The sequence below is a fragment of the Lissotriton vulgaris genome, chromosome 5, assembly GCF_964263255.1.
Source record: "Lissotriton vulgaris chromosome 5, aLisVul1.2, whole genome shotgun sequence".
Lineage (NCBI taxonomy): Eukaryota > Metazoa > Chordata > Amphibia > Caudata > Salamandridae > Lissotriton > Lissotriton vulgaris.
This window is the reverse complement of record NC_141693.1, coordinates 1,975,094,017-1,975,108,943: the sequence shown is the minus strand read 5'-3', so window position 1 is coordinate 1,975,108,943 and position 14,927 is coordinate 1,975,094,017.

Sequence of the window (14,927 nt, the reverse complement as noted above, 5' to 3'; positions counted from 1 at the left end):
AGGCCCCGCAGTGGCGGTCCCACACTCATGGCGGAGTGCCCGCAGTCGCAGTGGGGGTACCACACTCATGACGGAGGCCCCGCAGTGGCGGTCCCACACTCATGGCGGAGTCCCCGCAGTCGCAGTGGGGGTACCACACTCATGACGGAGGCCCCGCAGTGGCGGTCCCACACTCATGGCGTAGTCCCCGCAGTCGCAGTGGGGGTACCACACTCATGACGGAGGCCCCGCAGTGGCGGTCCCACACTCATGGCGGAGTCCCCGCAGTCGCAGTGGGGGTACCACACTCATGACGGAGGCCCCGCAGTGGCGGTCCCACACTCATGGCGGAGTCCCCGCAGTCGCAGTGGGGGTACCACACTCATGACAGAGGCCCTGCAGTGGCGGTCCCACACTCATGGCGGAGTGCCCGCAGTCGCAGTGGGGGTACCACACTCATGACAGAGGCCCCGCAGTGGCGGTCCCACACTCATGGCGGAGTCCCCGCAGTCGCAGTGGGGGTACCACACTCATGACAGAGGCCCCGCAGTGGCGGTCCCACACTCATGGCGGAGTCCCCGCAGTCGCAGTGGGGGTACCACACTCATGACAGAGGCCCCGCAGTGGCGGTCCCACACTCATGGCGGAGTGCCCGCAGTCGCAGTGGGGGTACCACACTCATGACAGAGGCCCCGCAGTGGCGGTCCCACACTCATGGCGGAGTCCCCGCAGTCGCAGTGGGGGTACCACACTCATGACAGAGGCCCCGCAGTGGCGGTCCCACACTCATGGCGGAGTGCCCGCAGTCGCAGTGGGGGTACCACACTCATGACAGAGGCCCCGCAGTGGCGGTCCCACACTCATGGCGGAGTGCCCGCAGTCGCAGTGGGGGTACCACACTCATGACAGAGGCCCCGCAGTGGCGGTCCCACACTCATGGCGGAGTCCCCGCAGTCGCAGTGGGGGTACCACACTCATGACAGAGGCCCCGCAGTGGCGGTCCCACACTCATGGCGGAGTCCCCGCAGTCGCAGTGGGGGTACCACACTCATGACAGAGGCCCCGCAGTGGCGGTCCCACACTCATGGCGGAGTGCCCGCAGTCGCAGTGGGGGTACCACACTCATGACAGAGGCCCCGCAGTGGCGGTCCCACACTCATGGCGGAGTCCCCGCAGTCGCAGTGGGGGTACCACACTCATGACAGAGGCCCCGCAGTGGCGGTCCCACACTCATGGCGGAGTCCCCGCAGTCGCAGTGGGGGTACCACACTCATGACAGAGGCCCCGCAGTGGCGGTCCCACACTCATGGCGGAGTGCCCGCAGTCGCAGTGGGGGTACCACACTCATGACAGAGGCCCCGCAGTGGCGGTCCCACACTCATGGCGGAGTCCCCGCAGTCGCAGTGGGGGTACCACACTCATGACAGAGGCCCCGCAGTGGCGGTCCCACACTCATGGCGGAGTGCCCGCAGTCGCAGTGGGGGTACCACACTCATGACAGAGGCCCCGCAGTGGCGGTCCCACACTCATGGCGGAGTCCCCGCAGTCGCAGTGGGGGTACCACACTCATGACAGAGGCCCCGCAGTGGCGGTCCCACACTCATGGCGGAGTCCCCGCAGTCGCAGTGGGGGTACCACACTCATGACAGAGGCCCCGCAGTGGCGGTCCCACACTCATGGCGGAGTCCCCGCAGTCGCAGTGGGGGTACCACACTCATGACAGAGGCCCCGCAGTGGCGGTCCCACACTCATGGCGGAGTCCCCGCAGTCGCAGTGGGGGTACCACACTCATGACAGAGGCCCCGCAGTGGCGGTCCCACACTCATGGCGGAGTCCCCGCAGTCGCAGTGGGGGTACCACACTCATGACAGAGGCCCCGCAGTGGCGGTCCCACACTCATGGCGGAGTCCCCGCAGTCGCAGTGGGGGTACCACACTCATGACAGAGGCCCCGCAGTGGCGGTCCCACACTCATGGCGGAGTCCCCGCAGTCGCAGTGGGGGTACCACACTCATGACAGAGGCCCCGCAGTGGCGGTCCCACACTCATGGCGGAGTCCCCGCAGTCGCAGTGGGGGTACCACACTCATGACAGAGGCCCCGCAGTGGCGGTCCCACACTCATGGCGGAGTCCCCGCAGTCGCAGTGGGGGTACCACACTCATGACAGAGGCCCCGCAGTGGCGGTCCCACACTCATGGCGGAGTCCCCGCAGTCGCAGTGGGGGTACCACACTCATGACAAGGCCCCGCAGTGGCGGTCCCACACTCATGGCGGAGTGCCCGCAGTCGCAGTGGGGGTACCACACTCATGACAGAGGCACCGCAGTGGCGGTCCCACACTCATGGCGGAGTCCCCGCAGTCGCAGTGGGGGTACCACACTCATGACAGAGGCCCCGCAGTGGCGGTCCCACACTCATGGCGGAGTCCCCGCAGTCGCAGTGGGGGTACCACACTCATGACAGAGGCCCCGCAGTGGCGGTCCCAGACTCATGGCGGAGTCCCCGCAGTCGCAGCAGGGGTACCACACTCATGACAGAGGCCCCGCAGTGGCGGTCCCACACTCATGGCGGAGTCCCCGCAGTCGCAGTGGGGGTACCACACTCATGACAGAGGCCCCGCAGTGGCGGTCCCACACTCATGGCGGAGTCCCCGCAGTCGCAGTGGGGGTACCACACTCATGACAGAGGCCCCGCAGTGGCGGTCCCACACTCATGGCGGAGTCCCCGCAGTCGCAGTGGGGGTACCACACTCATGACAGAGGCCCCGCAGTGGCGGTCCAATACTCATGGCGGAGTCCCCGCAGTCGCAGTGGGGGTACCACACTCATGACAGAGGCCCCGCAGTGGCGGTCCCACACTCATGGCGGAGTCCCCGCAGTCGCAGTGGGGGTACCACACTCATGACAAAGGCCCCGCAGTGGCGGTCCCACACTCATGGCGGAGTCCCCGCAGTCGCAGCAGGGGTACCACACTCATGACAGAGGCCCCGCAGTGGCGGTCCCACACTCATGGCGGAGTCCCCGCAGTCGCAGTGGGGGTACCACACTCATGACAGAGGCCCCGCAGTGGCGGTCCAATACTCATGGCGGAGTCCCCGCAGTCGCAGTGGGGGTACCACACTCATGACAGAGGCCCCGCAGTGGCGGTCCCACACTCATGGCGGAGTCCCCGCAGTCGCAGTGGGGGTACCACACTCATGACAGAGGCCCCGCAGTGGCGGTCCCACACTCATGGCGGAGTCCCCGCAGTCGCAGCGGGGGTACCACACTCATGACAGAGGCCCCGCAGTGGCGGTCCCACACTCATGGCGGAGTCCCCGCAGTCGCAGCGGGGGTACCACACTCATGACAGAGGCCCCGCAGTGGCGGTCCCACACTCATGGCGGAGTCCCCGCAGTCGCAGTGGGGGTACCACACTCATGACAGAGGCCCCGCAGTGGCGGTCCCACACTCATGGCGGAGTCCCCGCAGTCGCAGCGGGGGTACCACACTCATGACTGAGGCCCCGCAGTGGCGGTCCCACACTCATGGCGGAGTCCCCGCAGTCGCAGCGGGGGTACCACACTCATGACAGAGGCCCCGCAGTGGCGGTCCCACACTCATGGCGGAGTCCCCGCAGTCGCAGCGGGGGTACCACACTCATGACAGAGGCCCCGCAGTGGCGGTCCCACACTCATGGCGGAGTCCCCGCAGTCGCAGTGGGGGTACCACACTCATGACAGAGGCCCCGCAGTGGCGGTCCCACACTCATGGCGGAGTCCCCCCAGTCGCAGTGGGGGTACCACACTCATGACAGAGGCCCCGCAGTGGCGGTCCCACACTCATGGCGGAGTCCCCGCAGCCGCAGTGGGGGTACCACACTCATGACAGAGGCCCCGCAGTGGCGGTCCCACACTCATGGCGGAGTCCCCGCAGTCGCAGTGGGGGTACCACACTCATGACAGAGGCCCCGCAGTGGCGGTCCCACACTCATGGCGGAGTCCCCGCAGCCGCAGTGGGGGTACCACACTCATGACAGAGGCCCCGCAGTGGCGGTCCCACACTCATGGCGGAGTCCCCGCAGTCGCAGTGGGGGTACCACACTCATGACAGAGGCCCCGCAGTGGCGGTCCCACACTCATGGCGGAGTCCCCGCAGTCGCAGTGGGGGTACCACACTCATGACAGAGGCCCCGCAGTGGCGGTCCCACACTCATGGCGGAGTCCCCGCAGTCGCAGTGGGGGTACCACACTCATGACAGAGGCCCCGCAGTGGCGGTCCCACACTCATGGCGGAGTCCCCGCAGTCGCAGTGGGGGTACCACACTCATGACAGAGGCCCCGCAGTGGCGGTCCCACACTCATGGCGGAGTCCCCGCAGTCGCAGTGGGGGTACCACACTCATGACAGAGGCCCCGCAGTGGCGGTCCCACACTCATGGCGGAGTCGCCGCAGTCGCAGTGGGGGTACCACACTCATGACAGAGGCCCCGCAGTGGCGGTCCCACACTCATGGCGGAGTCCCCGCAGTCGCAGTGGGGGTACCACACTCATGACAGAGGCCCCGCAGTGGCGGTCCCACACTCATGGCGGAGTCCCCGCAGTCGCAGTGGGGGTACCACACTCATGACAGAGGCCCCGCAGTGGCGGTCCCACACTCATGGCGGAGTCCCCGCAGTCGCAGTGGGGGTACCACACTCATGACAGAGGCACCCCAGTGGCGGTCCCACACTCATGGCGGAGTCCCCGCAGTCGCAGTGGGGGTACCACACTCATGACAGAGGCCCCGCAGTGGCGGTCCCACACTCATGGCGGAGTCCCCGCAGTCGCAGTGGGGGTACCACACTCATGACAGAGGCCCCGCAGTGGCGGTCCCACACTCATGGCGGAGTCCCCGCAGTCGCAGTGGGGGTACCACACTCATGACAGAGGCCCCGCAGTGGCGGTCCCACACTCATGGCGGAGTGCCCGCAGTCGCAGTGGGGGTACCACACTCATGACAGAGGCCCCGCAGTGGCGGTCCCACACTCATGGCGGAGTCCCCGCAGTCGCAGTGGGGGTACCACACTCATGACAGAGGCCCCGCAGTGGCGGTCCCACACTCATGGCGGAGTCCCAGCAGTCGCAGTGGGGGTACCACACTCATGACAGAGGCCCCGCAGTGGCGGTCCCACACTCATGGCGGAGTCCCCGCAGTCGCAGTGGGGGTACCACACTCATGACAGAGGCCCCGCAGTGGCGGTCCCACACTCATGGCGGAGTCCCCGCAGTCGCAGTGGGGGTACCACACTCATGACAGAGGCCCCGCAGTGGCGGTCCCACACTCATGGCGGAGTCCCCGCAGTCGCAGTGGGGGTACCACACTCATGACAGAGGCCCCGCAGTGGCGGTCCCACACTCATGGCGGAGTCCCCGCAGTCGCAGTGGGGGTACCACACTCATGACAGAGGCCCCGCAGTGGCGGTCCCACACTCATGGCGGAGTCCCCGCAGTCGCAGTGGGGGTACCACACTCATGACAGAGGCCCCGCAGTGGCGGTCCCACACTCATGGCGGAGTCCCCGCAGTCGCAGTGGGGGTACCACACTCATGACAGAGGCCCCGCAGTGGCGGTCCCACACTCATGGCGGAGTCCCCGCAGTCGCAGTGGGGGTACCACACTCATGACAGAGGCCCCGCAGTGGCGGTCCCACACTCATGGCGGAGTCCCCGCAGTCGCAGTGGGGGTACCACACTCATGACAGAGGCCCCGCAGTGGCGGTCCCACACTCATGGCGGAGTCCCCGCAGTCGCAGTGGGGGTACCACACTCATGACAGAGGCCCCGCAGTGGCGGTCCCACACTCATGGCGGAGTCCCCGCAGTCGCAGTGGGGGTACCACACTCATGACAAGGCCCCGCAGTGGCGGTCCCACACTCATGGCGGAGTGCCCGCAGTCGCAGTGGGGGTACCACACTCATGACAGAGGCACCGCAGTGGCGGTCCCACACTCATGGCGGAGTCCCCGCAGTCGCAGTGGGGGTACCACACTCATGACAGAGGCCCCGCAGTGGCGGTCCCACACTCATGGCGGAGTCCCCGCAGTCGCAGTGGGGGTACCACACTCATGACAGAGGCCCCGCAGTGGCGGTCCCACACTCATGGCGGAGTCCCCGCAGTCGCAGTGGGGGTACCACACTCATGACAGAGGCACCGCAGTGGCGGTCCCACACTCATGGCGGAGTCCCCGCAGTCGCAGTGGGGGTACCACACTCATGACAGAGGCCCCGCAGTGGCGGTCCCAGACTCATGGCGGAGTCCCCGCAGTCGCAGTGGGGGTACCACACTCATGACAGAGGCCCCGCAGTGGCGGTCCCACACTCATGGCGGAGTCCCCGCAGTCGCAGTGGGGGTACCACACTCATGACAGAGGCCCCGCAGTGGCGGTCCCACACTCATGGCGGAGTCCCCGCAGTCGCAGTGGGGGTACCACACTCATGACAGAGGCCCCGCAGTGGCGGTCCCACACTCATGGCGGAGTCCCCGCAGTCGCAGTGGGGGTACCACACTCATGACAGAGGCCCCGCAGTGGCGGTCCAATACTCATGGCGGAGTCCCCGCAGTCGCAGTGGGGGTACCACACTCATGACAGAGGCCCCGCAGTGGCGGTCCCAGACTCATGGCGGAGTCCCCGCAGTCGCAGTGGGGGTACCACACTCATGACAGAGGCCCCGCAGTGGCGGTCCCACACTCATGGCGGAGTCCCCGCAGTCGCAGTGGGGGTACCACACTCATGACAAAGGCCCCGCAGTGGTGGTCCCACACTCATGGCGGAGTCCCCGCAGTCGCAGCGGGGGTACCACACTCATGACAGAGGCCCCGCAGTGGCGGTCCCACACTCATGGCGGAGTCCCCGCAGTCGCAGTGGGGGTACCACACTCATGACAGAGGCCCCGCAGTGGCGGTCCCACACTCATGGCGGAGTCCCCGCAGTCGCAGTGGGGGTACCACACTCATGACAGAGGCCCCGCAGTGGCGGTCCCACACTCATGGCGGAGTCCCTGCAGTCGCAGTGGGGGTACCACACTCATGACAGAGGCCCCGCAGTGGCGGTCCCACACTCATGGCGGAGTCCCCGCAGTCGCAGTGGGGGTACCACACTCATGACAGAGGCCCCGCAGTGGCGGTCCCACACTCATGGCGGAGTGCCCGCAGCCGCAGTGGGGGTACCACACTCATGACAGAGGCACCGCAGTGGCGGTCCCATACTCATGGCGGAGTCCCCGCAGTCGCAGTGGGGGTACCACACTCATGACAGAGGCCCCGCAGTGGCGGTCCCACACTCATGGCGGAGTCCCCGCAGTCGCAGTGGGGGTACCACACTCATGACAGAGGCACCCCAGTGGCGGTCCCACACTCATGGCGGAGTCCCCGCAGTCGCAGTGGGGGTACCACACTCATGACAGAGGCCCCGCAGTGGCGGTCCCACACTCATGGCGGAGTCCCCGCAGTCGCAGTGGGGGTACCACACTCATGACAGAGGCCCCGCAGTGGCGGTCCCACACTCATGGCGGAGTCCCCGCAGTCGCAGTGGGGGTACCACACTCATGACAGAGGCCCCGCAGTGGCGGTCCCATACTCATGGCGGAGTCCCCGCAGTCGCAGTGGGGGTACCACACTCATGACAGAGGCCCCGCAGTGGCGGTCCCACACTCATGGCGGAGTCCCCGCAGTCGCAGTGGGGGTACCACACTCATGACAGAGGCCCCGCAGTGGCGGTCCCACACTCATGGCGGAGTCCCCGCAGTCGCAGTGGGGGTACCACACTCATGACAGAGGCACCGCAGTGGCGGTCCCACACTCATGGCGGAGTCCCCGCAGTCGCAGTGGGGTACCACACTCATGACAGAGGCCCCGCAGTGGCGGTCCCATACTCATGGCGGAGTCCCCGCAGTCGCAGTGGGGGTACCACACTCATGACAGAGGCCCCGCAGTGGCGGTCCCACACTCATGGCAGAGTCCCCGCAGTCGCAGTGGGGGTACCACACTCATGACAGAGGCCCCGCAGTGGCGGTCCCATACTCATGGCGGAGTGCCCGCAGTCGCAGTGGGGGTACCACACTCATGACAGTGCCCCGCAGTGGTGGTCCCACACTCATGGCGGAGGCCCCGCAGTCGCAACGGGGCTCCCACACTCATGGTTGAGGCCACGCAGTCGTGGCAGGGGCCCCACACTCATAGCGGTGGCCCCGAGCCGTGGCGGGGGTCCCACACTTGTGGCGGGACCTGCAGACTGCAGTTACCCATTATGGCGGTCCTGCCACGACACCGGGCCCCCAACACGCCTGTGGCGGCCGTTTGTGATTCAACCCCTGTGGATGTTGCCTTCAGCAGGCTACTAACATGGACATCCTATGTTAGTAGCCTGCTGAAGGCGGTGGTAAGGAGGAGAAAATCATATGAAACACAAGACTGAGGATTCTGCCCGCTTTGACGCCACCGACTTCTTGTTACACATCTTATGACATAGGTGACATAAAATAAATATTTCAGTCACTATTGCTTACTGTCTCATGCAATTTAGGGGAAGTACAGTATGTGTCTGCTCAGAATATTTTATTTTACTTGAATGTGCAATTGATGTAACGCGCCCAGCAAAAAAAACATATTATACATTTCATACCAAGATGAAATTCTGGCATCCCAGAAGCACGAGAAAAAAAAAACCTTATTATTCAAGGAAGGCTCTGCACATTATGGAGACCCAACTGCTATTTATCTGAAAGACTGCCAGCATAATTTCTGTACAGTAGTTTCTGAAATGATGCTTTGAAAAGAAAGTTTAAAATCTGTCCTTTTTTGCTACTCAAATGATGTTAAGTACACTCCAGGGCTGTAGCAGGCTCATTTGTCTAACAAGAAGGGCTGAGAGCGGAACATTCCCTCATGCTTCATACAGAGCGGCTAAAAAAAGCCCATCGGTGGGTGCTGGCTGCACAGGGGTCTGCTTTATTATATGGGCCGCGCCATTCAAAAAATGCGCTCCTGCAGCGTGCAAAGTGGCAGCCGTCACAAGCATGAACAAATAAAATGCAACGTATCAACATGACATTGAAACACTAAGGGGCATATTACCAAGAAATAGCCATATTTATCGCTAAGCAGGGTTAGCGGCAATAATTTTATCGCCGCGCTTCGACGATTTTTATCGCTGAGATACCTTGCTATTATCAAGGTTTATCTCAAAAACGATAAAAATCATGAGAAATGCATCAATATCGCTGAAAAATCAGCGATATTCATGCATTAGCGACCAGATGCTCTTAGCCATGTTATCCACCTCCCATTGGATAACATGGCTAAGAACTGGTCAGAGCAGGTGTTAGTTTTTGGCGATAGCGGAAATATTTTCATCGCTACACTTGTGTTGGTAAAAGGAGATAGCGAGGTTAGCGACTGTTTCAGTCGCTAAAAGGTTGGGAACGCCCACTTTGCATGTCATTAGCGATAAATATCGCTGACATGCAAAGCGGGCCCCAAACCGCTCGCTATCGCCTAAAACTGTCGCTAACATCAGTTAGCGACAGCTTGGTAATAAAGCGATAGAATTATCGGCGCTTAGCAGCCGAAAACGGCCGCTAAACCAGCGATAATTCAATATCGCCACCCTTGGTAATATGCCCCTAAATATTATTGCGACTCATCGGGCTAACTGTTAAACTGTTTGCACATCGAAAGGAAAAGTCAGCTTCAAAGGGGTTTTTACCCTTCATTCTAAAAATGTTTGAATGGCTTGCAACCACTCTTGTCGTTGCAAAGCATTGAGATTTTACTAACTGCCGTAATCACTCAGGAATCATTCGCACAGTAGGAGGTATCTCTTGGACCTGGTCCCTTCTGCAGGGTCATCCCAGATTTAAACCTCCCTTTGTTAAACCTATTTCTGTTGGTGTTTAGGACTTTGCATACTTTACTCCTGCTAATTGTTGGTGAAGCGCCTGTGCTCATCCTTCTACACCTGGTAAATATGGTATACACCTGATTGGAATATTCAATTTACTTATAAGTCCCTAGGGTATGGCGCTACAGGCATCCAGAGACTGTAAATGTATATGCTACTATTGGGCTGTCCCATTCATTGTGCCACCCAATAAAGTAGAACTGTAAAACATGTCTCTGGCCTGCCTCTGCAGCCTGTAGTGTAGTTTTAAAAACAGACATTTTGACCTGGCAAATACACCTTTTTCCAGTTCCAAACCTTTCTATTTAATGTTTATAAATCCACCCCCAATGTAGGCTTCCAAATCTCATAGGGAAGGATGCTTGATATTTTTTAAAAGAAAGATGTGTGTACTAATGTTTTACACATCCTGGTAGTGAAAAACTCCAAAGTAATTTTTTACTGTAGCAAGACTAACTGTTCCATAGACTAACACTGGGTTACCTAATTACACTTAATAGGTTTGGGAATATATGGAGAATTATTTATTCCACTCATTTGAATAGTATTTTTATTGGTAAAGTCAGTTTATATAATACTGTTCTGAAAGTGCCAATTTTAGAAAGTTGGCATTTTTCTGCCTAAACCAAATGTGACCTTCTGCCATTGTTCAGGTCACATGACTGATAATGGCATCCCGGTGGCTGTACCCACTCCCTTTCTGCCTCCAGACGATGCCTGAACTGTCACTGGAAAATGCTGACCACACCCGGGCCTGCCTGCCCTTTGATTCCTTAGATAGTTTGGAGCCAAATTCAAGGAAAAGGGAAGAACTGATCAAAACCAGTGTAGGGTTGTGCAAAGGGGAATGACCCCCACACACAGACTGACACTGGGAATAAAAGTGGTACCCTCAGAACCTGCCATCAGAATAATACCTGTGGAGACTCAGAAGGGGGACTGTCCTGCTGTCTGAAGCTTGAAGGAATACTGGGCCTGCTTAACTTGAATCCAGGACCCCAGAAGTGACTCCAAGAGTCAGTTGGCTGACCACCTGATTGAGCTACAGCGGCACAACAAACTTCCAGAGGCCTTACCGGCAAATGCCTAGCTGACCAGTCAAACTGGATCTGCCTGGGCCCTGCTGATGGCCTCTGCGGGCATGAGTCCTGACCCCGAGAGGTTCCCATTTCAGGCCCAGGCCCTGGTATTAGAGTGTACTCCTCCAACCCTAAATTTGCAAGCACTGGACTCAAAATTAAAAATCAGGGGTGCTGTGCCCTTTGCGTCTAAAAGAACCACCCCCGGTCTCCTCACGAACATATGTGGACCTTACAGAGTGAGGTTCCGTGACAATTGTAAGTGGTGTTTTTGACTCGTACGAATATGATCGAGTCTGGTATCTACGAACCGCAAATGACGAGTTTAGTAAGTGTGCGCAGTTTCGCTGTGCTAACTTAAACCGTTCGTTTGTTACGTGGGTTATTCATCTGTACCCACGGGTTCCATCTTAGATACGGCATCCATTTTGTCTCTTGCCTTCAAGTAGCCAGCGAACGGACGTTGTCCGTTTCGCGACCCTGGGATTCCCAAGACATCCGCGGAAGACACATGTTCTTTGAAAGTGTCTTTATGACGAGGGGGATGATACTGTAAGGCAGATGGCCCCGCTCGAGGCTCATCTTGCCGTGCCGGTCTATTGTCTCAGCCGTGCATCTCATTAGGCACGTCCCTTTGATGCCTGTAGCTCGTGTTTCCTGATACCTCCCCTTTTGCACCCTTTTCGATCTCCCCACTGTTTCTATCTTCCTCTGCACCAACCCTTGTTCCTTTTTTGATCTGTTTTACTACCAATTGGAATGTACTAATGGTGGGAAGATGGGTTTTTACAGTTGGGAACCGCCAAATGTTTCCGCACTTATGCCCCGGACATTGGATGTATCAAAGTGACCAAAGTGACCCCTCTCGGGGATAATTATGGGAACCGAGTTGTAAACCTTTGTGTACCATGCAACCCTATGGGAGAAATTTGTATAAAAGGAGCGATCCTCAGTAGCAATTTGAAGCAGTCTCCTCGAACTTACACTCGTTGTACTTCCTGTGACTTCTGTGTTCCCTGCAGTAAATACACCTCGAATCTTTGACGCCGAAGGAAGTGTCCCGTGTCTCTGTCATTTGTATGCCGGAGCAGGTTACCCACGAAGGTTTCAGGTGTTGTCCCCTGGCACCGCTGGGTCTTAAATAACCCAGTCCTTCAGTTGGCGCCCAACGTGGGGCTGCATCACTGGTACCGGTCCAAGCCCGACGATCGTGAGGAACTTCGTGTGAAATCTCCGAGGGAAGGTGCACTCCGCTTCATCGATCCTGTTGTCGAAACAAGTGGCCCAAAGACTTTTCCCGCGAAGATTCCCGCCTCCTGACGGCTGCGACGGACTGCTGCCCTGACTGTAGACCTGTTTTGGCGCCTGGCGTAGACCTTGGTATAGCGAGACGATTGACGGGCCTTCCTGGTGACGCCATCGATCTTTGTGTTAAGTATTTGTGGGTCGCTCCCAGAGTTCTTGGTTGTGGTTGCTTAGTTGTTGCATGGTTCCATTGCATTTGTGGTTCTTGGTACTTTGTTGTGATATTTGACGACTGCAGCCGCCAAAGACCGAGGGTTGTTGCTCTTTGCAGGGACTTGGTAAATCCCGTAACCTTTGACGTTTGTGAAACTCGGCTAGTGTGCACGATGCCTGGTCGCAGTACTTTGTTCAGTTGTTTCAGACGTTGTGGTACGGATTCCCGACTGGAGGACTCGTGTCCGATACCTCCGGTTGGAACTCCCACTTATGAGCTCTACAGTAAGCACGGGCTAGGCCCGATTACTTTTAATGAATACTGGATTCGTTATACCAAAAAAGATGGTGCCCTTAGTTGGCCACCTCATGGTAGTTTTGAGACCACGATCTTAGATAATCTTGAGACTAAATTATTTGAGAAAAAGTCAAGGCCGGCCATGTTGGATGCCTTTCGGTTGTGGCGTAAAGAAGCCCGACAGAAAGAGATCAGACAGACTAAACGTAATCAGAGAGATGGTGTTGCTACCATTGTAAAGAAAGCAGTGCAGTTTCAGCGTGATAAGGAGGATAAGGAAAAGGAAGTGTTTGATAGGCTACAGCGTATGTCCATAGATAAGTGCTATCCTGCTTTGCCTATGGAGTCGGATAAGAAGGAAGAATCAGTTGAGGATCCTTTAATGTCTTATCTTATGAAGTCACCACCTCCGTATGTGCAGGGTACCGCAGCTCCTGTGGTCCCCCCTGTACCTGTTCCTCAACCTGTTCCTCAACCTGCACCCGTTCTTCCGACTGTTCCTGCTCCTTTGCCTACTGCTATTCCTACTGCTCCTCCGCTTCCACATACTCCTGCTCCCTCTACTGCTCCTACTCTACTTACTCCTTTTGCTTCTTCTGTTTCTACCCCTTCTCTTGTTAGTCCTTTGTGCTATACTTCTCCATCTACTCGAAGTCGTACCCCTCCAGTTGCGGCTAGCTTCTTTAATTCTCTTGGACCTGTTCTTGGGTCCGCTGGTTCGGACGGTCCTCAAAGACGTAGTCAGCTTCCCGGTAACAGGGAACGTGCTGCGCTATATAACATGGCGATGGGTTGGATGGCACACCCTCTTAGAAATCCACCACGTGCTGTACTTAATACGTTTTGTCAATTCAATGTACCGACACAAAGATACGTGTTCGAAGAAATGTGCAAGGTTCTGCGTGATCAGATATCGGCCGATGCCCCTGATGATGTGTTGACCGCTTTGTCTGATCTACAGCTTCAGTTCTCGAACGGACTGATAGTGGATACTAACGTTCGACGTGCTGTTGAGCGGTTGTTATCTTTCCGTCCCACTCCTATACCCCAAGCCTTGTTCGTTGAGGATGTAGAGAGTCAGTTAGATGCGTCTGGTCAGTTTCCTATGCGTGAAGTTCCACCAGTGTGGATGCCAGGTGATGCTGCTCAAAATCCACCGATCCTGCCACATTTCCAGAGAGTATGGATACATCTCCCATGGAAACGATCAGAAGTTTTACAGGTGAAGCAATCTTTGCCTGACCCTCGCAAAAATCCTGCAGGGTATTATAAAGAATTGTCGCAGCTTGTAGACGCTACGATAATGAATCTTGCCGATATCGACATGCTGTTCGGCAATGTCGTACCGCAACCGGTATGGGCTAAGATTCGGCACGAAGATCACGCAAACGAATTAGGTGGCGATTGGGCTACTCTTACTGCGGCCGATACGCGACAAGTTGGCGGGGCTAAGCCTGAACAGCTCATTACTGCTCTCCCTCAAAGAATAATTACCTTAATGAAAACACTTATGCCAGCTATGAGGGTGAACTGGGACAAATTGTCAGCCTGTAAACAGAAGAAAGACGAGAGTGTCTCTGATTTCTTTACGAGATTTGAGGAGGCATTCATCGATCATAGTGGTCAGGATATGGGCACTGAGGGTGGTCAACGGTTGTTCGTGGACAAATTTGTCTCTAACTTATTGCCCGACTTGAGCAGTAAATTAAAAAACTCTGAGAGTGCATGGGCCGTCTCTACATCTGCTCAAATATTGGCTACGGCGCAGTATTACGAAAATAGAGAGAAAGAGGAGAACGACCGCGCTGATAAAAAGACGAAAGAACTTAAAACAAAAGTGTTGTTGCAGCAGGCCTATCCTCCGCGTTCGAATCAGAATGCTCCTCAGAAAAATAGATCGCAGTCGCAATCGAATAGGTCACAACCTCGAAATGACTCCTCTTCCCAAAGATCTTCGTTAGGGTACAATCAGTGTGCCTATTGTAGACAGGAGGGTCATTTAAAATTCAACTGTCCCGTTCTAAACGATCGTAATAGTGGTAATTCATCTAGAGGAGGTTGTGGTGGTTCTCAGCAGTCATCACGTGGTAGGGGTCGTGGTGTTCAAAATGATCGTTCAGATAACTCATCAAATTCCAATAATTGTTTTGACCAACGTGGATCATCGCAAGGACGATCTGCGCAGTACAATGTAGATGA